Source organism: Biomphalaria glabrata, chromosome 13 (genome assembly GCF_947242115.1).
Source record: "Biomphalaria glabrata chromosome 13, xgBioGlab47.1, whole genome shotgun sequence".
In the NCBI taxonomy this organism is placed as follows: domain Eukaryota; kingdom Metazoa; phylum Mollusca; class Gastropoda; family Planorbidae; genus Biomphalaria; species Biomphalaria glabrata.
The window spans coordinates 1,431,455-1,458,801 of record NC_074723.1 but is presented as its reverse complement, the minus strand read 5'-3'; the positions used below and the strand labels follow the sequence as shown (position 1 = coordinate 1,458,801).

The following is a 27,347-nucleotide window of genomic DNA, read 5'->3' as shown; positions in this document are numbered from 1 at the left end:
AAAATAACGCAAAAAAAAAAAAAGAGAGCTAGTGCTTTTAACAAAATCAGGATTCAAGAGGCAGCTTTTGATGTTTTCACTTCAGCAAATGGAGATTTCAGTAGTTCTTTTTGTTTCTATGCCACGATTCGATTATGATTCGATTATGATTACTAGGTGAAGTATCATAGTTTTCTAAGTGTTATTATAGAGAACTAAAATTACCTTTGATTTGACAAAGTAGTAACAGAAAACTTTCTTGTGTGAATACCAGAAAAAAAGTGCTACTATTAAATACTAAATATATGGCCTCCTTCAGTCGCAAGGAAACTATGGATTATGTCACAGAAATCAAAGAAATGCCTGAGCATTAGCTATGTATCATGTCACAGAAATCAAAAGAATGCCTGGGCATTAGCTATAGATCATGTCATTGTCACAGAAATCAAAGGAATGCCTGGGCATTAGCTATAATAGAAAACAAGGAAATGCCCGGTGGAAACGATGTCGTCATTTCTTATCATACTTATATAATACAGACGTTGCTTCAAAAAATAAGATGATTACGTCCTACGCGTCATGCATTCAGTCATGCATATTAACCAATGACCTAAATTCTGCCACGTCACTGGTTTTCCTTTCTAGCTCAGGCAACCCATTCCATGCTCTAATAGCAATAGGGAAGAAGGAGTATTTGTACAAATTTGTCCTAGCATATGGAACGAAGAATGTGCCTTTATCTTTGTGTCTTTCAGAGTATTTTATTAAAATATGTTTTTTGTATTTGAAGTATATGGTCCAGTGTTTTATGTATAATTGCTACTTTATTTATGAATCTTCTCTCCTGAAGGCTTTCTAAATTTTGTGATTTCACTACAGGTGTTACTCTAGTCAAATGTGAATATTCGTTTGTTATGAATCTCACTGCTCTATTTTGTGTCTGTTCTAGTTTCTTAATGTTTTCTTGAGTTTAGGGGGTCCCAAACAGAGGATGCATATTCTATTATTGGTCTTTCATTAGTTCCCACTATCTCCACGATGTTTCAGATATAGTGGACTGTTCTGCTTGTGGTACCTTGAGTGTAAAATGAGATACGGTAGCAACAGTTTTCTTTTTCTTTTAATTAGAATAATTAGTAGTGTTAGTATAGAGACTCACCACAGTTGACGGATTTTGAACGCAACATTTAGTGACGTCACAAATTAGTGTGCGGGTTCTAGTTTATGTTATAGTCAGTTGGTGTTAGGAATTCAATGCGACAACATCTTATTACGGACAGACTCGAATGTGGCCTTTATGCCTTAAACTTTATTCAAGTATCCAGTGGTCTAGACTTGGTCCTTACATCTTTTTAATGTGTAACTACTTTTTCATAAGTAGTTACTCTTGAGTAATCTGTCGAAGTCAGACACCCATGCAACTACAAGGTCAAGGCCTATCACAGTAGCCAGTAGAAATGTATTAATTTTTTTAAAAAAGTTACGTAACTCATATTACTCCACCCCCCCCCCCCAATATTTAAATCTATAATTTTCATCATTTTCTATTTACACATGCGCAAGAATACAAATCGTCCGGTTTCCCACGCTCCACATCTCAATTCATTAGACCATTGTTTCCCAAACTTTTCCCATAACGGAACACTGCCGATTTTTTTGTTTGAATGTTTGCTTATTTGCTTAAATAAAAGATAAAAATAAACCATATTCTAAATTATGCTTTTTTTTTCTGGTAGCCTACTACTTTAAAAAATCTGTAAACGTGTATAGGTTCCTATTCATTCTCAAGCAGCCTCGTGTCGGACAAAAGGCCAGATTAGACACAATGGGTTCCTGTCTGATCCCTTCCCCATAGAAAATGGCGTGAAGCAAGGGTGAGTACTTGCCCCTACTCTGTTAGCTATCTTCTTTGGCGTGATGTTGGGTCAAATGAGGCACCGACTGCACGAAGACATGTAGGCTATACCAGGTTTCGCTCAGACGGCAATGTATTCAACATTCGAAGTCTACTGTCCCATACGAAAACAAAGCAAATGGTCGTAACACGTGACAGAGTTTCTCTAAACCGATGATTGCGCCCTACTTCCAGATTAGGCGCCACCTTACGTTAACGGACATGAAAGAGCGCACCTGGTTGCAGCAGGCGTCGGAACGAGACAGCTGGAGACAGGGGTGGACTGGGTGTCAAAATCGGCCCGGGCATTTCTATGAAATTCGGCCCACAAATTCTCTATCATGTGATGGGCATCCATGTCTAGGTGTATCGGTCCTTAAAAATCATTGTTACGTTTGATAATGTATCGATATGCATGCATGCATACATACAGTGAACTCTATTATATCTTTATAAGCAATATAGCGTCTTTTTAAACCAGCAATTATGTAGGCCCTAAAAAGATGAAGCCTACTAGTAGCACTGTCTACATTCTACATTTTATTTTCGGAAAATGTGTTTAATTAGAAGAGTATTACACTGTAATGTCTGTGAAAGACCTTTTGTTTAAACACGACGGCCTTTTATAATAAATAATAATAATAACATAATAAGGATATTATAAAACCTTTAACAACTTGATATGTGCCATAGTGACTTCGATCAGGCATTTCGGTGGCCCTACCGGCCCATTTGGGTACCGGCCCACCGGGCATTTGCCCAAATCCCCGTATAGCCCGTCCGCCCCTGGCTGGATATCACATACATACTAATACATAGTAAAACAAAAGCTGCGGGATACTCATTTGAGACCAAAAGAAAATCGACTGTCGAGGACGGTGAAAGAGAATCTAAATCGATCATCGTCGGACAATGGTTATGTCTGCTCTGAATGTGGCAAAATATACAGGTCGTAGCAAGGGCTGAGTGCCACGTGAAGAAATAGAGCACATTCGTCGTTAATCTAAGAGCTGGTGTAAGATAGTGAGCAGTGTGTTTTGTAATATTGTGATACTTTTCAGACAAGCTCGACCAGACAGCATTTAAAGGTTGAGCTTTGTATCTTTGTTTCAAATTAGAACCACAATCTAGATCAGTTTAAAGTTGATAGTAATTTTATAGAATTCATTTTGTTACCAAGGAAAACTAATATTTTTTTCTTTATTTACTTAGAGATTAATTCACTCCTAGTTGATTGTTCAAGTAGTTCGTGGAAGTCCTAGTCAGGCCTCGCGGAAGCCTCTAGTGTTCCGCGGGACACAGTTTAGGAAAACACTGCATTAGGACATTAGACACAACAGGTTTACCTGTTTATGGCCGCGCTACCATCACAAAAGAGATACAAGACACCCATAGCAAAGACAAGCACTCTTTTGTTCCCCTGGCAATCAAATCATTAAATAAAAACAATCTGGTATAAACTTTGTCACATGTAAATTATGAGTGAGTCTGGTGTGAATGTACACTTTGGTTTCTTATAGTTATAATGTTTTTTTTTTGTTTGGTGTAATGCACAAATTATAAGACAAATTTCCATACGGACAATAAATATTATTATTATTGCATCATTTGCAAGAATAGTTCATAGGGGAGGTGGGGGAGGAGGGACTGGTGGTCCTCAACTCTACATTGTTATCTTTAGAGGGAGGGGCACTACACCATATTCTGATTATGACATTCTTTGATACAATACGGTCTCTACTCTTCTAACACGCCCACTGCATGTAAATGGCCTGACACCAAAGCCTAGTTTTCCCGGTCGATCAATAATTGTAAGTCTACTCCCCCTGTCCCGTGTTTTATGTTTTTTTTTTAGAGACTGGTATACAGTATCTCCACTCTTCTAGCATGCTCAGTGGACATAGAATAATTCTAAATTGACTTTCTTTTTATACTTAAATGTCTTAAAGAAATTATAACGGTCAAGCTAGAGTTTTCTCAGTGTGGCCAACGAGCTTGTAATACTTTTCTCAACGATATACAGCAACTATCAAATGTCTAGGAATATTGTTAGTGCCGTTTTCGAGATACGTGCCCAGGTTTTTGAGTCCACCCACCCAGAAGGTTTCTATTTCCATGAAGTTATGAGTTGAAAAGAGATATTGTAAAAAAAAGAGAAAACTGATGAATGTCCTCCTGTGCGTTTGGTACACTTTTACTATATTTTATGGATGTATATATCATCAGCTCAAGTAGGAATCTGGACTTTCATAGTTTGAAGGCACATTTCTAATTCCAATGCTAGGACAAATTTGTACAAGTGCTCCTTTTCCCCCAGTGCCATTAGCTAGGAAAACTAATAACTTGGGCTGCTCAAAACAGGCTTAGCACGTTCCCTATCATAAAACAGAAATAACGTCCTCTAAGCCTTGGCCGTTTTGCAATGCAAAAAAACTAGAAGGTGTGGCAATTTTTTTTTTACATTTGGTAAACACAAGTACATTTTACTTTTATTCATACTTTTATTTTAAATTTGAGACTATTCTTACAAAAAGGAAGCAATACAAAAACAAAAATGTTGTCTTTTGGACTGAAAAGAATTGTCTCATTTTGTTGTTTTATTATTGCAAAGCAAACTGAAGTTTGAACAAATTAAGTTTAAATTTAGTCCCCCTTTTCAGACCTGGTAGGGGGGTTTAAACTCAAAACCCCTTGGTAGGGGGTTTCAACTCAAAACCCCCTCGGCTGTGCTGGGGAATGTGATGGTTTAGTATTAACATCTCATCTAAAATAAACAAAATAAAAGCAAAAAATCAGTCCCCGCAGGGGGATTTCATTGTGTGTGTGGGGGGGGGGAGGGTTTGAACCCCAACCCCCTTACTGGCTACGCCCATGATGCATATTAACCAATGACAGTGAGTTGGTGAGCTCTCAAGTTGTGTGAAAGATGCAGACATTGAAGATAAGACCACTCAGGAATAAATAAAATATTGATCAATAAAGAATATAGATGTATATTCAACATATCTTGACATAATTATTTAATAATTAACTAAAGGTGCTTCCTGTCTTAGCATTAATTTTGTTCATCTTATATTTTCATTGTAGGTAACTTAAAATGATTTTTTTTTGTTCTGATGTAGATGAGTCATCAGCATCTACCTATTGACAAAATCTATCTTTTTGAGAGAGAACACAGACATTAAAACGAAAGAATCAAATGATGGCTGTCTGTTCATGTTAAATGTGCTTTGGACTGCCATCCCGTTGGTCCTAGTTTGAACCTTGTTGATGTCCAAGGGCTGAGCCGAGGGCTCTTCGAGCCCTAAGTTTGAAAAAAAAACAAACAACCTGTTTGAACGCCAAACAGTAAAAAAAAAAAAAAAAACCTGTGAGAACACAGTTCTGTTTGAGAGATACCCGAGTCAATGCCTATGTAAAGCATTGCTGTTTCCAATGCCTTTGGCCCCCGACGCATGCTTGGCTGCCAAGGCCGAAGGCCGAGGACACCAGGAGCCCCCGCCATTTTCCTTCGTTATACCAAGCTAACTGTGCGGGACCCGCTATTTATGTAACGGTCCCTTTGAAGAACAGCGCATGGATGTGTGACAGGTTTGTGGGGACTTTTTTTTACAACCCCGCCCGTGCAAGAGGTTCACTCTCGTCTACCCGTGGACATCCCCACGGGAGTCTTGTTTAGCCTAACCACTTCCTCTAATGGTCGTTTCCACACGAGCGCCACGATGAGGCAGAGTAGCGTGCTCGCGCCTAGTTTGAACCAGCCTGTCCTGTCGTCCTGCAGAAATTTTGAGCTTAATGTAATAATAAATGTAATGCAAGGACAAAGTTATTCAAGTGCTCCTTCTTCTCTAGTGCTATTAGAGCATGGAATGGGTAGCCTGAGCTAGCCAGGAAAACCAGTGATTTAGCAGAATTTAGGTCATTGGCTAATATATGCATGACTAAATCATAGGACGTAATCATCTTCTTTTTTGAAGTAACGTCTGTTTTATATAAGATAAGAATAATTTCTGAAGAAACTTAAGAACTAAGCAAATAAAGCAACAGATGAAAGACTTGTTTTACACTGAATAACAACCAGGCCTGCTATTGATTATTTTCAGGGGCGGACTGGCTATATGGGCATTCGGGCAAATGCCCGGTGGGCCGGTACCTACATGGGCCGGTAGAACCACAGTAATCATCTTTTTTTTTTTAATCACGTCTGTTTTATAAGATAAGGGCAGCATGGATGTCACTTCGGCACGTATTAAATTGTGGAAGGTTTTCTAGTATTCTCTTACAAAATGGGCCCTCTGAGTGAAGTATTTATATCCACTGTATGCATGTGTACAGCTATCGATATATTATCAAACTTGACAGAATGATTTTGAGGACATGTTGACCTAGAATTGGATGTCCATCATATAATATGTAATTTATAGGCCGGACGAAATAGAGAAGCCCGGGCCGATTTTGACACCCAGTCCGACCCTGATTATTTTACAGGACAATTGAAATATTTTCAATCATGCAGTTGAGGCATCAGATACATCAGTATGATGTCAAGTCTTTTCCCACAAGCCATATCCAGGCTTCAACGGGTTAGTATGTTGCGGCCCTATGCACACATATTGGAATTCATATTGCCCCATGCCCAAAAAGGTTGGGTACCACTGGAATACAGTGATCAAGCCGTTAATTTTAAAATAGGGGAAAAAGGTCGGACTAACGCTGAGGGCATTGGCTATTTAAAATTTATTTTTTCGTTTATATTTCTCCGATTCATGTTTTTTAATGCTTAATTTTTTTATCTAGAATAGTTTCCCTTTGATAAACATCCGGAATTTCCTACGTGTTTTTATTTTCTGTGTGCGTGTTTTTTGTTAACATGAAGCTTCAACCAGGGCCATATAAACTTTGTAATTTGTAGATCTAAATATTTCTTTGATGAGGAAGTAAAATAATTCATACGACAGTGATTTTGTTTCATCTGATGGTGATTCTAAAATTATACATAGATTTTTCAGATTATAAATTATATATTATTATATGATAAACTGATATCATAGTTACATAGTATATCATACTAATCATAGTCATAGTGTCACACTAAGACTAAGTGTGATAGATCATAATAGATGATTAGATCAAGAAATAATCTCTAGATGTCTAGTCTAGATTTCTAGATCTAGTCTAGTAGTAGAGTAGTAGTCTAAGTCTATTCCTAGTAAATTAATTATTAATTTATAGATCTAGATCTATTCTAGACCTAGGGCTAGGTCAAGTAGGTCTAGAGTCTAGTAATGATGAAGTTTATCAGCTGATGAAGCAGCCCCACCTCCAGCTAATGTTCAATGTAGATCTAGAATCTAGAACTAGTTTCAGTTTAGCTGTCTCTACATCATCTAGATCTAAATTAATCTAAATCTAATCAGATAGAGCCTGCTAGGCACTGAAACAGAACAATTTCAGATTTATTTGTTCCACCAAGAAATTTGGGTGTCAAACTAGACTTAGTCAGCACTGCATCTAATGAGCTGGAATGTTGTTTTTTTTCATTGACAATGACATTGTTGAAAGTCAGCAAAATAAATAGTTTCGGTTTCTTTCAGTTGTGTGAAAGATTGTGCGTGCTGGGACAAACCTCACTGAGAACAAGAAGAATTGAAGCGGCCTTAATCAAGAGGGAAATGAGGAAAGCTGCCCTGTCTGTCTGATGCATACACATGCACATGAGTTTTGGCAAAGTCTTCCGCTCTAGCATTGGCTTGATTAGCCACACCAGATTCTGCCCTGTCTCAGGACTAGACCAGAACCATCTGTACGCATCCATTGCCTTTCGAGACAAAATGAGCCCTATATTATATATATATAAACAGTTACATCTTTACATTAAGTATAAATGTACATTTGTTCTGAAATCCGCTGTAAAAAAAAAAAACAATAATAAAGTAAGAAGCTATATTAGTAAAATTAGCTTAAGAAATTGCTAACTTTTGTTGTAGCTTATACACTACATTCTTTTCTGTTTAACTTTTTTTCTTTTGTTTAACTTTATTTTCTTCTATTTAACTTTCTCTTCTTTAGCCCGAAAGATTTGTCAACCTTGGTATTGAGTTGCCCAAAGGTGTGTTGTTGTTTGGCCCTCCTGGAACTGGGAAGACTCTGTGTGCCCGTGCTGTGGCCAACAGAACTGATGCTTGCTTCATTAGAGTCATCGGTTCAGAGCTTGTACAGAAATATGTGGGGGAAGTAAGTGTGTTTTTCTTGTTTTAGAATTTAATTCCTTAATTGGAAAAGAAAAAAAAAAGTAATATAATATAAATGAATAAAACATTGAGAGACAGATGTAATGGAAAACTGGAGCTCACTGCCACAAGAGGAAAGAGATTAAAGAGAAAAGTAAAGTAGTCACTTTAAACACTTCATTCATAGTACAAACATAGCTTTAATCAGACATGGCTGCCTGGTCGTGCGGTTTGCGCGCTGGACTGTCGTTCAGATTTAACGATGGTCCCGGGTTCAAACCCTGCCCGCTCCCATCCCCCGTCGTCCTGCGGGAGGTTTGGACTAGGAAGTAATTATCTTCAGCTCTGAAGGAACATCCGAAACATGTAAAACATTAAAACATGTTCAACCCAATGGTTCATACCAAGCTCATGGTGTTGTGCTATCCAGCCTCTTGAAGCTTCTCATAATGCAGTAAACTAGTTTGTAAAAATAGGGAAGAAATGTCTTGAATCAGCCTAAGACTGCACCTAAGAAATATGTATACCCCCCCCCCCCCCACCCTCCTCTGCCTGTTTTTTTTCTCTCTTTTCTTTTGATTAAAGTTATAAGAAAGTTGCGCCTTTCATGTCTGAATGTAAAAGTCATATAAATCCTGAAGTTCAAAATCCAAGTCTTCATTTGAGATTCAAATACCAGACCCCTTGGTTCAGAAGCCAAGCATGTACCACTCAGTCACCATGCCCCGTAGATTAAATTACTAGCAATTAAAAAGACATTTAGGGAAGAAAGAAAATGAAAATGAATTTTCTGAGCTTTCATGCATTGACACTTGGAGTGTTGTTGTTTTTTTTTCAACAGATAAGACCTTTTCATTTTAACAATTAGAACGTCCTTTGAGGGATAGAGAGTTGAAATGACCTAACTCCAATAGGTACTTGGCACACTGGGGAAGTAAATGCAGTTGGTCTTTGTGCTGGCAACATGACTTGCCAACCATTGGCCATAGAGCTTAACATTTACATTACTTTTACTCTATTATGTGATACTTTAATGTAATACTTTCAGGGTTCCAGGATGGTCAGAGAATTGTTTGAAATGGCTAGAGCTAAAAAAAAAAGCTTGTATTAATTCCTTTGATGAAATAGATGCTGTTGGAGGTTAGTAATTGAATACTTTTTTTTTTTTTTTTTTGTAATAAACTGCAAACTCATAGTACTGATTCAGATTACTCACAGTGGAACCCACATTCAAACACATGTAAATCAAACTTCTGCTTAATCTGAATTAGCTAAATTGTTTACATTTTCAATCTTTTTACTTATATTTATTGCAAACTAGTGGTTAATTCAAAGTCAGTTTTGCTTGGTTCCACATAATAAAACAAAAAAAAAACTTTTTTTTGACAGATAAATGTTTATTTTAAAAAATCGAATCAAGTTATACGAATTGTAAATAGTGCTTGAATTTCTCTTTGATCTTGCAATACAAATTCAACTCTTTTTTTTTCTCCATAATGTGCCAGGTTTGATGATGGAGCTGGTTGAGATAATGAAGTACAGCGTACCATGTTGGAACTGATCAACCAGTTGGATGGCTTTGACCCCAGGGGAAACATCAAGGTGTTGATGGCCACCAACTGGCCAGATACTCTTGACCCAGCACTGATGAGGCCTGGAAGACTTGACAGAAAAATAGAGTTTGGATTACCTGACCTTGAAGTAAGTTCATTGACACAGAGCACACTACCAATACAGCAAGTTGTCATTTACTCTTTGCAACAATAATTCCTAACACTTAATCTAAGCTATTCATGGGCTCACTGTGTACTACTTTAATCCAACTGACTTGCGGCTAAATGTCACATTAGAAAATATGTGTGGAGTGTATACCTACCAAGAGATAGTTAAAGTACAAACTAAAAAACTAAGTAAAAATTTATTAGAGCTAACATCAAGCCTTCTTTTGTGTTTTCTAGTCTCAGAATATTTAGAAGAAGCCTTAACATTCTGTAAGTTGGTGCACATAGGTTAGTATTATTTGAAGATATTTAGATGGGAAGAAAACAACTACTTGTGTTGGTTGAGGGAATGCTGAATGAGTTGTAAAATGCTTGAGGTGGGGGTTCAAATTCCAATGAATGAAGACTGGGATTTTTATTTTAGGATTTTTAAAAAATTCCCTTTAGTCTACCAAACTAAGGAAAGTAAAGACTGTTGGTCATTGCCTTGGCCACCTGACACCTTGCTTATTGGTCTGCCATAGAAACAGGTGATCTTTACACCTTTTTACATATATGTTTAATGTTATATTAAAGATGTACCTACCAAAATAAAATCAGGCTTAAAATACATGGCATTGAGGTTGGACTGAGTGTCCTAGTCATTAGAATGCAATGGAATGTGATTGAACCTTGAGGCTTTGACCTCAAAATGGGGTGTAACAAGTTTGGATTTTGTGGACCTAAGAACAAATAATAACAAAAAGTTGAACTGTGTGGATGGTCAACAAAATATAATTTTTATAACTTATATAACTTTTTATTTGTTGTAACTTTTTTTTTTTTATTGAATATTAACATTTCTTGAATTATTACATGATACTTATCATTTTGCAGGGCCGTACACATATATTTAAAATATATGCTTGATCTATGAGTGTAAAGAAAGATATTCCTTATGCGCTGCTGGCTAGATTATGCCCAAACAGTACAGGTATGTAGATTAGTTTTTGATTACTGTTGTCGTGTCTGTGTTTGTGATGTTATTACAGCGCCTTGAGCCTACATTTTGTTTGTTAACAGCGCTTTATAAATAAAATTATTATTATGTATTAATATTATTATGTTTCTATTTATGGGTCAATTAACAATGTTAAAAGAAGTGGGATGTGTAGCTGTTTTGGATAAAATCTCTTGGCTCCCTGTCAATGGGGCTTGAGTTCAAAATCTTGCTTGAGCTGAGTTGTGTTTGCTGAGCCTCTAAATGCAGTACAGAAACCTTTTTATGCCACATGTTTCCACTAAAAGAGATTAGACCTTGAACATGTTATATGCATGAAAGATTAAAATCCTAAATAAGAACCCTTAAAATGCAAAGTAGCGAAACTATATTGTAGACTAATAACCAACCACTACAATAGGGAGGCTTTGTGCTTAGTTGAAATGCACCTGTACCAAAACGAATAACAATTTTTAAAACCAATTAGAACAAAACTGTTCTTTTTAGTACTTTTCATAAAAATAATCTTTTTTTAAAAAACTGTTGGTTCTTTAGGTAGATTAATTCAAATTGTAGGAGATGTTTATGCCCCACCCTGTACTATTAGTTCATGGTGTAGTAAAGGACAAATTGATTAATTATTTTTCATGAGTGTGCTAACAATTAACTGATAATTAAAAAAAAAAAAAAGGAAGAAATACTTATTGTCAATGGATAAAATAACAAAAAATATTTGGCCACTCAGATTCAATCCCCTCAAAATTCTAGAAGAGAAATATTTCACAATTTTTAAGCTGTTAAAGCAACCAATCTCCTAGGCCCATACAAAAGCTTATCTGATCAAACCTTTGGCAAAAAAAAAATTGATAAAACACTCATTATTTTATTAAAAAAAACACTACAATATTGTTATGAATCTCACTATCCAGGCTCTCTGCAAACTGCACCATACACCACCAACTTAAAGAACTTGACAACTCAGGGCTCCAAAGTAACGTAACACTTTAATAGTTGAATAAATAACAGCCAATACTGTACAATTGGCAACACATACACTGTACAAATATCTCTCCAATTACACCGTACCGCTGTATCAACTCTTGCACTGGCCTCTCTGTCTCGTTCTGGGCTTGCACAGGGTTCAACTGTTCAGGACCAACTTCACACACTAGGCTCGTTGTGTCGGACTCTATCGCAGACCAAGATCAAGACGCCAGTCGTCTCAACTGTACTTGACAGTACTCCACACTGAACCGTCGTAATGTTCCGTACAGAACCACACCGTTGAGCTGTGTTGTAGTCGACCGTGTTCTGTGCCCTGTCATGAACCTTCTCTCGTGAACCTTGCTGTATTGAGCCCCTTTTCTCAACCGTCTTGACTGCGACACCTCTGCTCTTATATAGGGTCCCTACTGGCCTTCTAGAACCGGGCAGAATGTGGCTCGACCATTCTGGGTGGTCATATGACTACATCCCTCATGGCGCTCCTGAGCTCTGTTCACGAAGCTGATCCTACTCGAACCTTCATGTTGACACTCGTCTCGGCTGACCGTCGTAGCTCGTCACGGTTGACCGCTCGTCTAGCGCTGGCCTGGGGCAATTTGCGTCGGCTGGCTACACTCACACCACTACCCCCATTTGTGCCACCACCAGGTTTATAACGATATGAACACTTTTGTCCCATAATAAAATTGTTGATAGCAAAACAATTAATCAATTTGGTTTTAACCCTATATCTGTCTGTTAGTTCTAATAGTCAGTAAAAAAAAAAGCAAAAAAATGTATCTAAATGTTCAATCTAAGACAACTTTGTAATTCCAACATAAAAGAGACAAAGTAATCTAAACCCCACTGTTTTAAAAATGCATTTGATCTGAGTGAGATAGCCAAAATTAATTAAAAGAACTGCAATGAGAAACTTGAATACGAACTTTACAAACTTAAAACATTGAGTAAATGTAAAGGAAGAATAAGTTTTTTTTTAACTCATACCTTTATTTCAGCCTGGCAGTAATACATTCTATTTTTGTCCTCAATAACTTTTTGTAGCCATCTCTAGAAGTGAGGTATTTGTGTTCTAGGATAAAAAAAAAATAAATAGGTCTTTTAGAAAATTTCAAGGAGACAAGAGCATGCAAATATCAAGGACTGGGATTCTTACAAATTTAATGTTCACACTATATCATCTATATTGTGATATATGAATGGTGGATGCGTGGTCGAGAGGCTAACTTGGCTTGGCTTGGCTACCTATGAAGGGGGCTCGAGGTTCGACACCCGACTCGGGCAGAGTTGTATTTACAAGCACCTAAAGGCAGCAAGGAAAAACCTTAGATACCCCCTCCCCCCACTGGTCCACAAATGAGATTGGACCAAAGCGCTCTGAGTATGCTATAACCATGAAAGTAGCACTATATAAAAGCCATAAGCTAGGGCAAATTCCTATTGGAAGTCACTTCTTGAAGTTTTGCAAGTATTTTCCCTCTAGACGTCACTTTAGGCAATAAAAGTACTTTATTTTCAACTAGTCCTGTGACATCTATAGATTCGTTCATTTGCAATGCATATCTACTGCATATTTCTTATTTTCAAAGCAAGTAAAAAAGGTTTTTGATAGGTTATCAAATGGAATTATTTAATAATTTTTAAAAAAATGACAACTAACAAAAACATTAAATTAAAATACATGAGATGAAATAGACTAAAAAATAAAAAGTAAAGTAGTAAAAATACATAAAAAAGTGAACAAAAATGTGCAAATACAAAGCACACCTAATAGTAGGCTAAGAAAGACACAAAGATAAATGCACATTTCTTATTCCATAAGCTAGGGCAAATTTGTCTAAGTACTCCTTCCCTAGTGTCCTTAGAGCATTGAATTAGCCAGGTTAAATGAAAACCATGTAGTGGACTGTGCAGAGACCTAAAAATGGGATATTCAAAATAAATGTCAGTTCCAATTAATCAAACATGGATACAATCTGAATAGAGTAAGAGTTGCTTTGGTTGAGAATAAAGGATGTAAGACTAATTGGAGATGTAAGACTAATAGGAGATATAAGACTAATAGGAAATATAAGACTAATAGGAGATAGATGTAAGACTAATAGGAGATAGATGTAAGACTAATAGGAGATAGATGTAAGACTAATAGGAGATAGATGTAAGACTAATAGGAGATATAAGACTAATATGAGATATAAGACTAATAGGAAATATAAGACTAATAGGAGATAGATGTAAGACTAATAGGAAATATAAGACTAATAGGAGATAGATGTAAGACTAATAGGAAATATAAGACTAATAGGAGATAGATGTAAGACTAATAGGAAATATAAGACTAATAGGAGATAGATGTAAGACTAATAGGAAATATAAGACTAATAGGAGATAGATGTAAGACTAATAGGAGATAGATGTAAGACTAATAGGAGATAGATGTAAGACTAATAGGAGATAGATGTAAGACTAATAGGAGATATAAGACTAATAGGAGATATAAGACTAATAGGAAATATAAGACTAATAGGAGATAGATGTAAGACTAATAGGAAATATAAGACTAATAGGAGATAGATGTAAGACTAATAGGAAATATAAGACTAATAGGAGATAGATGTAAGACTAATAGGAAATATAAGACTAATAGGAGATAGATGTAAGACTAATAGGAAATATAAGACTAATAGGAGATAGATGTAAGACTAATAGGAGATAGATGTAAGACTAATAGGAAATATAAGACTAATAGGAGATAGATGTAAGACTAATAGGAAATATAAGACTAATAGGAGATAGATGTAAGACTAATAGGAGATATAAGACTAATAGGAGATAGATGTAAAGACTAATAGGAGATATAAGACTAATAGGAAATATAAGACTAATAGGAGATAGATGTAAAGACTAATAGCTGATGTAGACTGAGTGATCTACAAAAATGTAGTCTCTCTATTGGGCTGCCTAGTACATACAGATTTTTATTTTAGCCTCTCATTAGTACAATAGTGGGTAAAATGGTTATAAAGAGAAGGTGAAGAATATATAGATATGGTTAAATATAGATTAGCTCTGAAAAGGACCCCTCAACTCAAGAAAACATTAAGAAACTAGAACAGACACAAAATAGAGCAGTGCGATTCATAACAAACGAATATTCACATTTGACTAGAGTAACACCTTTAGTAAAATCACTAAATTTAGAAAGCCTTCAGGACAGAAGGCTCAAAAGTAAAGTAGCAATCATACATAAAACAGACTGTCATCAAAATGGGGTGTAACAAGTTTGGATTTTGTGGAGCAAATAATAACAAGGTTGAACTGTGTGGATGGTCAACAAAATATAATTCAACAAGGATTCTATAAAAATGGGATTGATTTAAACTTCATAGTTACCCAGAAAATTAAATGTTTAAAGTTCTCTTTATGCTACTACACCTTTATATTTGTTAATAAAAAATAATAAAAATAAAAAATTTAAAATTGAATATTAACATTTCATAAAATATTACATGACACTTATCATTTTGCAGGGCCGTACACATATATATTTAAAATACATGCTAGATCTATGAGTGTAGAGAAAGATATTCGTTATGAGCTGCTGGCTAGATTATGCCCAAACAGTACAGGTATGTATTGACATTATTATGTTTATATTTATGGGGTAATTAACAATGTTAAAAGAAGTGGGATGTGCAGCTGTTTTGTATAAGCTCATAGGTGTTCTATAAGCTCATAGTCAGGTGTTCTATAAGCTCATAGTCAGGTGTTCTATAAGCTCATAGTCGGTGTTCTATAAGCTCATAGTCAGGTGTTCTATAAGCTCATAGTCAGGTGTTTGACATGCCTGGCGTAAATGGTCTCATGGATGCCACTATGGCACGCATAAAATTTTTAAAGGTTTTATAATATTCTCTTATATAAGGGGCTATATGAGCGTCAAGTTAAATACATCTTTTACAGACTACAGAGTAATACTAATTTAATCTCACATGTTTAAAAATAATGTAATATACCTACATACGTAGACAGTGCTATTAGTAGGCTTCATTCTTTAGGACGATTCAAAAGCAACATAAGTCCTATATTTCTTTTAAAGATGTAGAGTATTATAGAGCATGCATATATTTACCGATACGTCATTAAAAAAACCCAATGATTTTGAGAACAGATAGGCATATAATTGGAGACCCATCAAATGATATACAATTTACGAAATGTACTGTTTAGAAATGCCTGGACCGATTTTGACATCCAATCCACCCTTGATTACAAGTACAAGTTCTTCCCTAGTGCCATTAGAGTCTGGAATGGGTTGCCTGGATCAGCCATGAAAACCAACTTAGAGTTTAAGCCACTTATTAACATGCATGACTAGATTGACACATTAAACGCATTTGACGTAATTAGCATGTCTTCTTGAAGACGTGTCTGTAATTTAAAAGATAAGATTAGCCTATAATAAAGTCACCACACTCAACCATTCCCTGGCCACTGCCAACAAAAGGTAGACAAGGACAAGGACGCCGCGGATTTTACCGTAAGTAGATCTAGATCTAGACGACTAGACAGATATCTAGAGATTGTTGAATCTTCTTATCTTATAAAATACAGACGTTACTTCAAAAAAAAGAAAATGATTATGTCCTACGCGTCATGCATCTAGTCATGCAATGACTTAAATTCTGCCAAGTTGAATCTTATCATTTTTATTTTACACCATGTGACATGTCATAATAATAATTATAATCAGATTACCAGTCATCATAACAATAACATGTTATGAATTAAAGATTACTAGACTCTAGATCTGTATAAATCTAATGTACATCTTTGTCCAAACCTAATTAAATTAACTAATTTGGTAATGTGCATAATATCATTAGATGGCTTCTAAACAAAAAACTGCTGTAATTTGGAAGTTCAAAATATATAGAGATCTATGTTACTATGTAGTAGTATGTAGGCCTATTAAAAGAAAAACATAATAAAAAGGCAGAAAAAAAAATACATCAAAAAGATATTATTTTTTTCTTTATGTAAATTTGATGCTTTAAAAAAAAAAAGCAACAACTAAGCAAATAAAAAAAAACAACATGATAAAGTAAGCTTACACTGTTACACTAGAAACAAACAGATAAGTTTAAAAGTCAGGCCACTGATTTTAGAGATTTAATGTTATTTAATTAAGAGAATTCAAAACATAAATGAAAAAATTACAATGAGACTAATAAAGCTTAAAGGGAAACTCCGATAGTTTTTCAAATTTTAGTTATTGACATATTTAAATTCTGCGTAAAAAGTTGTAATAGTAAACATTATATCATTTTTTATTTAAATGCTCGGAAAATTTTATATTTAATAAATTAGACAGAAAATTCTCCACGCCCCCAAAAAAACGGGGTTCTGCAAGATGTTTTTAGTTTTTAAAAACGTGACGTCACGAAGGTGCTGGCTAAATATAGATCTAAACCTATATAACAGATAAACTCTCTAGTCTAGATCTAGACCTATCGGATCGCATTTATTGTTACGCTTCACAGCTAGATCTAGTCTCCACGTTGATTTATAATCGGTCATTGTTTATAAACCTCTATTTCTACTTGAAGAAAATTAAATATTGTTCTTCAGCTTGTTGCAGTAGTTCCAATCACAAAGATAAAATCAGCAAGTAAGCTGATACAGAAATTAGTGTCTCTTTTCAATTTTCATTTGTTTCCAAGAGATGAAGTTTTAAAGGGAAAATGGGGAAAATTTATTCGCCTGAAGAGCAAATATTTTACAAAGGCATTAGCTAATTCCTGTTTATGCTCAAACCATTTTGAGAGAAGCTGTTTCAGCAACTTCACTGCTGTGGAAATGGGATTTAAAAAAAAAATTGAAGTTAATACCAGGTGCAGTACCAACAATACATTGGATTTCCAGGCCAAAGAATTCAATTAATGATACTACTGAGACATTTTAAACAACTGAAGTTCATAAATATAAATGAAATCAGATTTGTGAGCTAGAAATTTACTACGAATACTAGATCTACTATTAAATTTCTTATTTAATAAGTAGATCTATCGTCTACGAAACTCAATTCCAACTTTTTAACTTTTGACATTGGGGGTGTGTCTCGCCGGCTGAGCCAGCGTCAAGCTCTCTCATCACTTTTTCCATGTCAACCAATGTTAGGTCGAAACAGCACAAAAAAAATCATAATTTTCTTACGGTCAAACATACAGTCATAATTTATACACCATTAGAAATTTCTTTTAAAGTATTTTAATGATGTAATAACGAAAAATTTTTTTTTATCAAAGATAATTTCTTTTTCGCCTCCCTATCAATGAGTATCAATAGGATTTGAGTGCACCGTCGTGACGTCACACAGAAATTCAGTGAAAATCTGACTGTTTTGGATGCGCAGAAAAATTATGTCACAAAAACATCAATTACTAAGTTATTCTTGCAAATAAAAAAAAAAGAATAATATATTCATTATCTATAAATCAAAACACATATTATATCAAAAATTGTCAAAACCATCGGAGTTACCCTTTAAACTGACCCCATGGTACCAAACACAGGATTTTTTTTTTTATAGTACTGGTAACTGAGGAAGGTTTATTACAGGCATGAGTTTGATCTTTTTGAAACTAATTCCTAAAAAAAATGTTTTCCTAGGCAACTTCAAAGCTACTTTGTCAACTATCCAGAGATTCAGGGGAATGAAATCTTTTTATTAACTTTGACTTACTGATTATCTATTATGAGTCTGGAATTATTATGTGTGCAGGATCTAAATTGTGGTGACCCATTCTGATTATTGTAAAAATGTTTTACATGTTTCAGATGTTCCTTCAGAGTTGAAAACAACTACATTCTAGCTTGAACGTCCCACAAGAAGATGTGGGGTGGCAGCAGGCAGGGGTCTAACCTAGGATCATGGAGACCACCAAACGATAGTCCAGAGTGTATATGATTGATTGAGTAGACAAAGAAGGGATGGATTACTGGAGCTAAAAGAAGGCATAATTTAACAATAGACTACTTTGGGTAAGTTTCCGTAGCTGCCCCTACACTTTCTATGATCTTATGTATTGGTTTTCTCTAGACTGTTTTTGTTTTTTTTGTTGGTCTCTATTACATACACAGTTTAGTTCATAATATAAAGATATTTATATTTAACTCTATATGAAAAAGTTTATGTTAATATGTATTACAAGTGCTATGCCCCTTTGCTTGGGTTTGAAATGCCCTCTGTGTCAAATGAGTTAGCCTTAGTCAAGATAGCAACATAAAAAAAAAACATTCTTGAAAATGAACTCCACAAAACAAATATTTGTTCTAGTTTCTACTAGCCTTAATTAACAGTTGACTGTCTAGATTTTACTTTTCTGTTGAATGAAATTTAGATGTTTATTTATTTATTATTTTTCTTTGGTTTATCATAACATAAAGCTTGCTCAGTGCTCAGTTTAAGCTCTTTGGGGAACATGTGGGGAGAAGCAGTATTTGGGAGAAGATTTCCATGCTGTTTCCAACCCTTACTTAACCCTTTCTGCAACATAGCTCAAGCCAAATTTAAATTGAAAACGTATGGTGCTTACTGGAATTCTAAATCCAGCCCCCTTGAAAGGTAGCCAACTGGTGTATGCCCCTCAGCCCCATAGGGACTTTGTATAAATCTAATAACTAATTTTAATTTATCTTCATCAGATATGGAATGAGAGAGGCTATAGTGTTGATTATATAAATATGTAGGTCTCAGCTGGGGCTGCACAGCCACGGGAAATACTGCATTCCTAACTTATCTTGGGACTTATTATAAAGGTAATTGTCTACATTTTATACTATACTATCTTTATAAGACATACTGTATAATAATACTTGTATATTTTTGGAAAAAGTGAAGATCTTTGTTTTTACCAGATCATATTGGATGTATCTGATAGTTGTCAAAGAGTTAAAGATTAGTTTCTTGTCATCAAAAGGCATCACTTATTCTAAAGGGAATCATTGTAAAAAAGATATCAAAAAGTATTCTGACTTTTAATGTATATTGACATTTTTTCTCAAGTGATTATAAGGACAATCTTCTATAACTTTTAAACTTATCAAAATATTTTTTGAATATATAATAAACCAGATGGTTCATAAATAAATTGATTATTGAATATTAACAGATTGTATATTTAGGGTCCTATTTTCCAAATCATTTTGTTTTTGAAATTATTAGTTCTGTTAGAAGGCCTGCATACAACATTTACCAGACATCTTTGTTATCTCTCTATTTGCAGACTTTGAGAAATGCATTAGATTTAAATGGCTTTTAAAAATATTTTAATTATAGCACATGATGGAGGATGGGATATTGCTCATGACATCTTAACCTTTTGAACCCGCCAGCCCGATTTATCGGTCTGCGCGTAAGAAATCCATGCCCCGCCAGACCGATATATCGGTCTCGCGCACCTTACCTTAAACCAACAGTCCGTAATTAAAAATGCGAAGAAAAAAAACACGTCACGTAGGACTATTTGACTTATGGTAAATGACAGTAATGGCTGCGTTCATGAGTGGTTTTTTTTTTTAAGTATTAAACTAATTTGCAAAATGAAAAGACAGTCTCTTGATTCAGGTAATCGCAACGCAAAAAGATTAACTCTGCATGAAGCAGTGAACTATATCCTCAATGATTCTGAGGATGATGAACTAGATCTAGAAAATGATTACAATGACAGTGAAATGGAGATTGACTCCGACGATCATCTAGATTTAGACAAAATCAGTACAGTCATAAATGAAGACACTAGATCTACATTATCTAAACCTGTACCAGCACCAGGTCCATCGAAGGAAAGTGGGCGTGGAAAGGGGCGTTGCCCCCAAAATGTTTCTTCTACATCTAAATTTGATTCTGGCTGGTCAGAGTTGAACACATTTATCACACAACCTAGATCTAGTAATAGAACATTCACAGAAATAGCTGGTGCTAAAAACATGCCTAGGCATATTACATCTCAAAGCACAGCTATTGATTTTCTAGACCTGTTTCTAGATGACAATTTTTGGGAAACATTTTGTGAGGAAACAAACAGATGTGCTTCTCAGGTAAAACAACAAAAGCCAAACAGTTATTATGCTAAGGACTTCATCCCATTAACTGTCCCAGAGCTCAAGGCTTTTTTTTGGATTGCGACTTCAAATGGAGCAGTGCATAAAACCCAGGTACGAACACCACTGGTCTAGTTCCAGCAAATCATTTGTGACTGAAACGCCTGGTTTCCGTAGTGTCATGCAGAGAGATCGCTTTCTGTCTATATGGACACATCTTCATTTTGTTAATGAGCTGAATCCTACTGTAGTTAAAACAGACAAAATCTACAAAGTTAGACCAATGCTGAACATGACAAAATGTCAGCACTTTTATTCACCATCCCAATGTCACAGCTTGGACGAAGGAATGATTCCTTGCAAAGGCTGACTTTCTATCAAGCAGTACATAAAATCAAAACCCATCAAATGGGGAATCAAAGCCTATATGGCTTGTGACTCAAACATAGGCTATATAATGAACTTGGAAATTTACACCGGCAAAACTGACAATGTCATTCCAGAGCTTGGTGTCGTTGGCAGCGTTGTTGTACGACTTTTAGCAACAGGCCACTTGACAAATAAAAACCATATTGTATATATGGTCAGGTTTTACAACAGTGTCACACTGTTTGATACTTTATACAATGTTTATGGAACATTTGCTGTTGGAACTGCTATGACAAATAGAAAATTTTACCCCAAAGAACTGACAAAGATGAAGAAAATGCAGAGAGGTCAGTCTGAATTTATCTGTCATGGAAATATTACATGCCTAGTTTGGATGGACCAAAGACCCATTCATTTTATTTCTTCATATCACAATCCAACACACAAGGGCACCCTGAAAGGAAGAAATAAGGATGGGACAACTGTAGATGTGCCAACACCACAGCTCTGCATTGACTACACCAAATACATGGGTGGTTGGAATGTTAACGACCAGGTATGTCGCCTCAACAAAACACGTCGTCATTACCGTTGGCCTGGGCGTCTAATTGTAAAAATTTTTTTGTGGGCTTGCAACAATGCATACATTCTTATGGAACAATTCAGTCCCCACAAACAACCAGGCAAAAGATATAGAACATTCTCAATGTTCATGGATGACATTTGTTTGTCACTTATTGGGGATACAAGAGTTGAAGCAAAAAAGTCTCTACTCCCTCTTGACACACATGTGAGACTACAAAATGTTGGTTTACACCATCCTCAATTGTCCCCAACAGCTACTGAAAATAATTTATGTGTAGTTTGTGCTTACAAATTCAATAAACATGTAAAGCAGTTTCCAGACATGGATTATAATAGCAGGCCTGTCTAGAAAATCAAAACTAAATTTTGGTGCAAACTTTGCCAAAAGTACTTGTGTATAAAGGAGGGGTCTACATACTGGGAATACTGGCATACCAAGAAAGAATATTGGAGATAAACATACTAATATATTTTTCTCAAAATAAAATATTTCTCTTTAAATTTTTAATACCAGTAGTTTGTTTTTGTGCATGTTTGTGTTAAGTGTAATTTTTCCTCAGGAGCCTGGGGGAACAGGAAAATAAGGGCAGGGAACTGAGGGTTCAAAGGGTTAAAAGATTTTAAAAAATGAGCTAAATCTGTTATATGCTATTGGGTATGTTGGTTACGTTTTTTACTCCCCAAAGCTTGTGATGGTGAGATAGAAAAAGATAAAAAGACAACACCACATAATTATTTTCAATGAATAGATGGATGAATTCCCAAAACTTTTATGTACATAGAGCTGTTGAAAAAGGCAATTAGAGTTGAACTTAGTCCAACATAATTATTCCTTGAATGAAATTGGCTTTTCATTGTCAATATTTTTGTCCATTGCCACTGCAGAGAACCAAAAATGTAATGAAACTGTTCTTATTATCTCCTGCAATTTTAAAACTAACCTATTAAAATGCTTTCTGTTAGTAAACTGAGCTTGAGCATTATATAAAATGAATTAGACTGAAACTTAAAAAAGCTAAGCTTACTCTGTGTTGCTCGGAATCCTAAACATTTCTCTTTGAAACTTTTTGGAAGGAATCTTTTAATGATTAAAGCTGTGGTATATAAATAAGATGTAATTATTTTTATTTTTTAGGGTACAAATGCACTTGGAGCTTTTGATGGTGTTCTGTTCAATGCAACTATTCCCACATCTCCAGCAGCTGGCTTTGCAGCTATTGGCGCAGACAGCTATGGCTTGGATGATTTTGATAATTATCTGCTTTCGCTCTTCAATGCCATGTTGCAGTTAATTCCTTGCCACTCCGGTACTGTGTGTGGTACAGAACCTACTTCACATTTATTTTTCTAATTAGACATTAAGCTTTCCATGTGCTGAAATTTAGCATTGTAGAACGGGAAATAAATTGTCTATGACAGTTCAAAGTGTGTATACATTTTTTTTGACGCACCCTGTATATATATTGTATTCAGTGATTTTTTTATTTTACCATTTTCTAATATTAGTTTGTTAGCTCAATAACTATTAATCTTTTAGATTGTTATCTTTCGTAATGTTAAGACTAGAAAACAAGATCTCAAAATTATATTTAGGACGATGATTACAATTACTTAGTCAATTACTTAGATAAAATAATTATAAAACAAAAGTTATATAAAGACATAATTATACAATGTTTATGTTTTGTATGTTCATAAAAATGTGTATAGCAGTGTTATGGAGTGTGTGTGTGTGTGGGTGTTTCCAAGGTAACCTTGAGAAATTAGCGATTGGTTGGTGGATATGCAGTGAGGATGGTGAAATTACAAAAATGGTCTAGTGTAATGCAAATTACCCAGGGATCTGAAACTGTACAGACAGGTTTTTTGTAGTGAGTTAGATTTTGTTTAAAATACCATTTTATATTATTGCTACTAGATTTATTTCATTTCATCTAGGTTAGTATTAGGGTTAGTGTTATGTTGTAATAAAAGTTATATTTAGTTTTTTTTCATAAAAAGAAGATTTTTCAAGTTTCACAATTAAATATATATATATATCCAAGCAGTAGTTCTCACCAAACTTTCATACACTGGCAGAACTACCTTAAAAAAAATGTTCTGGTGTGGGTAGTATAGAAGAAATACTTATCATTCAACAGCTGTGATGGGTTGGAAAATTATCCCACATGGGGGGTGACTGCATGCCAAATGGTATCTTCAAGGATGGTGTAAGCTCCTGTAAGCACTATAAAATTTAATTTAGGCACCTTTTTGCCATAGAGGAAAGTAGGTTGTAATAGGGTTTATGAAAACACTGCACTCATCTTTTATCTTCAGCATCATTATTATTATTATTAAACTATTACTCAAATTTTGCTTTATTTTGCCATGTAGAGATTTACTGCTGCTGGGGTGAACAATGCTTAAAAAAATACAAATATGCTGTGTTTTTACTTTGGCCCAGCGGTGGCTCCCACATTTATGTCTTTTGTATTTTTCTATACCAGTTCTGTTACTGTGCAAATGCAAAAAAAAAAAAAAAATACAAGTTGTTCCACTATTGATATTTTTTATACTAATTTTTTATTTATGTTATTAATTATTTATTATTATCTAAGCATCTGTTTGTATTTGAGCTGGGTAACGAATATAGATTCTTGAATTTAATTGTTGTTTGTTGCTTTCCTCACTTTTAAACTGTGACCATGTAAATTTTGTCTAGATGGAGAATGGTAATGTCTTAGTGTTAATGATTAGATTGAGAATGGTAATGTCTTAGTGTTATTGATTAGATTGAGAATGGTAATGTTTTAGTGTCAATGATAACAGTGAGAATGGTAATGTCTTAGTGTTATTGATTAGATTGATAATGGTAATGTCTTAGTATCAATGATTACATTGAGAATAGTAATGTCGTAGTGCCAATGATAACAGTGAAAATGGTAATGTATTAGTGTCATTGATTAGATTGAGAATGGTAATGTCTAGTGTCACTGATTAGATTGAGAATGGTAATGTCTTAGTGTCAATGATAACAGTGAGAATGGTAATGTCTTAGTGTTATTGATTAGATTGATAATGGTAATGTCTTAGTATCAATGATTACATTGAGAATAGTAATGTCGTAGTGCCAATGATAACAGTGAAAATGTTAATGTATTAGTGTCATTGATTAGATTGAGAATGGTAATGTCTAGTGTCACTGATTAGATTGAGAATGGTAATGTCTTAGTGTCAATGATAACAGTGAGAATGGTAATGTCTTAGTGTTATTGATTAGATTGATAATGGTAATGTCTTAGTATCAATGATTACATTGAGAATAGTAATGTCTTAGTGCCAATGATAACACTGAGACAATCATTAGATTGAGGATGGTAATGTCTTAGTGTCAATGGTGTAACACTATGATTAGAGTGAAATGGGTCTTACACATTGTCAACCAAAGAGGTACCATTTTTGATCACGCGACCACATTTTTTTTAGTAAGTTAGCGCCATGATGTATCAAGAGACGGAGGTGTCTCTGTTTTATGAAATTGGATTAAATAATATGAGTACCTAATTGGAGCTTTTTCTATGGATGTAGTTTGTATTTGATGTGAAATAATTCGTGATGATATTTTATGGCTGAGATTGCCTACTTTCTGAACTATTATTTGATGTAATAAATATTTGTCTGCCAGAGAGGAGTTTGTGATTATTTTATCCATAATATGTGATGTGTTTAATTAAGAATACAAGAACACTACATGAAGGCCAGAAGAGGCCTTAATACCATTCAATCAACATTCACACCATTCAAGACGGTACAAATGGTTAGATTGAGAATGGTAATGTCTTAGTGTCAATAATTACATTGAGAATAGCAATGTCTTAGTGTCAATGATTACATTGAAAATGGTAATGTCTTATTGTCAATGGTTATGTCTTAGTGTCAATGGTAATGTCTTAGTGTCAATGATTAGATTGGGAATGGTAATGTCTTAGTGTCAATGATTAGATTGAGAATGGTAATGTCTTAGTTTCAATGATTAAATTGAGAATGGTAATGTCTTAGTGACAATGATTACATTGAGAATGTTATGTCAATGATTACATTGAGAATGGTAATGTCTTGGTGTCAATGATTACATTGAGAATGGTAATGTTTTAGTTGTCAATGATTACATTGAGAATGTTATGTCAATGATTAGATTGAGAATGGTAATGTCTTAGTGTCAATGATTAGATTGAGAATGTTAATGACTTAGTGTCAATGATTAGATTAAGAATGGAAGGTCTTAGTGTCAATGATTAGATTGAGAATGGTAATGACTTAGTGTCAATGATTAGATTAAGAATGGAAGGTCTTAGTGTCAATGATTAGATTGAGAATGTTAATGTCTTAGTGTCAATGATTAGATTGAGAATGGTAATGTCTTAGTTTCAATGATTACATTGAGAATGGTAATGTTTTAGTTGTCAATGATTACATTGAGAATGTTATGTCAATGATTAGATTAAGAATGGAAGGTCTTAGTGTCAATGATTAGATTGAGAATGGTAATGACTTAGTGTCAATGATTAGATTAAGAATGGAAGGTCTTAGTGTCAATGATTAGATTGAGAATGTTAATGTCTTAGTGTCAATGATTAGATTGAGAATGGTAATGTCTTAGTTTCAATGATTACATTGAGAATGGTAATGACTTAGTGTCAATGATTAGATTGAGAATGGTAATGTCTTAGTGTCAATGATTAGATTGAGAATGGTAATGTCTTAGTGTAAATGATTACATTGAGAATGGTAATGTCTTAGTGTCAATGATTAGATTGAGAATCTTATGTCAGTTTTTAGATTAAGAATGGTAATTTTTTAGTGTCAATGATTACATTGAGAATGGTAATGTCTTGGTGTCAATGATTACATTGAGAATGGTAATGTTTTAGTGTCAATGATTACATTGAGAATGGTAATGTCTTAGTGTTATGTCAATGATTAGATTGAGAATGGTTATGTCTTAGTGTCAATGATTAGATTGAGAATGTTAATGACTTAGTGTCAATGATTAGATTAAGAATGGAAGGTCTTAGTGTCAATGATTAGATTGAGAATGGTAATGTCATAGTGTCAATGATTACATTGAGAATCTTATGTCAGTTTTTAGATTAAGAATGGTAATTTTTTAGTGTCAATGATTACATTGAGAATGGTAATGCCTTAGTGTCAATGATTAGATTAAGAATGGTAATGTCTTAATGTCAATGATTTGATTGAGAATGGTAATGTCTTAGTGTCAATGATTAGATTGAGAATGGTAATGACTTAGTGTCAATGATAAGATTGAGAATTGTTATGTTTAAGTGTCAATGATGACTGACTAAGTTTTGGAGGATGTCAGGAGGAGCATACCAGTTTACAGCAACTTCTATTAGTGACCATAAAAAGAGCAATGAAAAAAGGGCCTTAAAAGTTAATCAATTACAATCTTAGAAGCCCAACTACAAAGTACTGTT

At 34.7% G+C, this 27,347-nt stretch overlaps 1 long non-coding RNA gene across 2 annotated transcripts; it reads left to right on the top strand.

Moving 5' to 3' along the window:
- The first annotated feature begins 6,730 nt into the window (after positions 1 to 6,730).
- LOC106068718 (uncharacterized) lies at positions 6,731 to 25,533 on the top strand. 2 transcript variants are annotated; one of them, XR_008774326.1, is made up of 9 exons: positions 6,731 to 6,851; positions 7,468 to 8,107; positions 9,152 to 9,243; positions 9,609 to 9,804; positions 10,701 to 10,797; positions 15,339 to 15,437; positions 18,649 to 18,852; positions 19,516 to 19,629; positions 23,003 to 25,533. It is a non-coding gene; the product is annotated as an uncharacterized LOC106068718 (long non-coding RNA). The 2 variants fall into 2 exon arrangements; XR_008774327.1 differs by lacking the exon at positions 6,731 to 6,851 and having other exon boundaries at positions 7,037 to 7,676; positions 7,943 to 8,107.
- Positions 25,534 to 27,347: the final 1,814 nt, after the last annotated feature.